This window comes from Excalfactoria chinensis, chromosome 20 (genome assembly GCF_039878825.1).
Source record: "Excalfactoria chinensis isolate bCotChi1 chromosome 20, bCotChi1.hap2, whole genome shotgun sequence".
In the NCBI taxonomy this organism is placed as follows: domain Eukaryota; kingdom Metazoa; phylum Chordata; class Aves; order Galliformes; family Phasianidae; genus Excalfactoria; species Excalfactoria chinensis.
Genome location: NC_092844.1, coordinates 5078195 through 5080112, shown reverse-complemented (window position 1 = coordinate 5080112; position 1918 = coordinate 5078195).

Sequence of the window (1918 nt, the reverse complement as noted above, 5' to 3'; positions counted from 1 at the left end):
GTGCCGATCTCCTGTTTACTGCTGCTGCAAGATAAAGGCTTTCTCTGCTCTGTGATTGACTGAGATCAGTTGAAGGATTCTGGTAAAACATCAGGACTCTCACAAACCAGTTACATACAGCTACTATTTCCCCACATCCCAAAATGCTGAAGAAAGGCCTGAGCTTCAAGGTAAAGCACAAACTCTGGGCTGTACAGAACTGTGCACACAGACGTGAAATTCCTGACTCCTTCATCCATCCATTTACAAGCTCCACTTCAGAAGTGAGCTGCAGTACAACCCTGCCAAGTAGCTGACTCTATTGGGCCAGGTCATTTATAAATACAGCATTAAGGCTTGGAAATTACAAAGGATTGCTTTCACAGGAATTGAGCAGAGAGTAAATCATTACAGCACATCCTGCAGGGGAGCTGGAACAAGTCCACACTCGAGTAAGAAAAAAGAAATACTTCACACTTACTTGACTTTAAGCCGTGTTCAAGATGGAAATGTCTCAGGCAGCTCACACCTTCCTCCCTGAGCCCTTTCTATATATGCCATTGAGTTAATCAGTCATTCAACACCAACTCAACTTGTCTTCAACAGTCAAAATTTGCTTATATTTCAATTTTTAAAATGCTTACAGTGATGCATTTGGTGATACCAAATTGGAAGGGTGGGACTCAGAGCATTGCAGTGCAGGGGAGCTCGAAGATTACTTCCTCCTGCACTTCAGACACCAAATGGTGCACATCATTCTTATGACATGAATTACAGCAAGACGCTAACGTACACTATAAATGATAAGCACATTCTTTCTATAGGACAAAACTAAAGATACCAAGAGATCCATCCAGCTCGGATTTCTCTCAGCTGCTCTGAACTGCTTACAGCTCCACTTCAGGCACCCGGTTTGGTAACTGGCCCCTGATTTATTTTCCACTTTTTTATGTGATAGCCACACTTTGAGGTTCGGGCAAAGCTTTGCACATAGAGGGAGGTTAACAAAAATCAGACAAGTTAAGGTTCCCAGCTGCTTCTCATGAATATTTTTCTAGGCTTTAGCAAGATGCACATTATGGTATGTGATTTTTCACAGCTGGCAGCTAATGAGGGCTCAGCCACTAATAAGCTCAGCTACAAGCAGCTGTAAACATCTCAGCACTGTCAAAATGAGTTTTTACAGATACAATCAAATGTTCATCATCAGTGATCTTCAACACCAAGCCGGAGGAATACAGACCATAAATGCCAAGGACAACCGTGCACTGTTAAGACTCCTAAAATGACACTTTAATGAACTGAAAACCATCCGGGACAAGTCTGTGACCTCACAGGGAGAGCACAGGATGAAGGAAGATGGCTGCTGTTACTCTGCATGCCAGCAGGAACAGACTCAAATGGGCCTTTTCTAGACAGTTACGATCATTACTGTTGCCTACAAAACAAGATTACAAGGACCAAATACTTCGCCATTAAAAAGCCATTAAAAAGATCCATGCGCTTGTTATGCACACTTCACTGAATTCTTACCTGCAGCTTTGGATGAGATAGAGCCAAGCAAGTGTTTGTTACATTAGTTGAACCTCCCTATGCATTCTGCCTTTCTCTCTAACTTCTCTTTCACCAGCTTGATTTTGAGACCTCCACTATTGTTCCAGTTCACATAGGAGAAAAAAAAACAAACAATCTAAACAGTTTTGCTTTGAGTTTGTCGCTGTTGTGAGGGGGGGGGGGAGGGAGCAAGTCTTCTGCAAGGTGCATTAATTTAACAAGTATGGCTTAATAAAGGACAAAAAAGGATTGTGGATCTTGATCTTTGAAAGGACACAAATAGACACATTAATGTTCTAAAGCTGTCAATCTGCATGTACTTTCTTGCTTTAAAGATAAATAACAGCAGCAACTCCCTGCAGCTCTTCAGCCCATAACTGCAGTA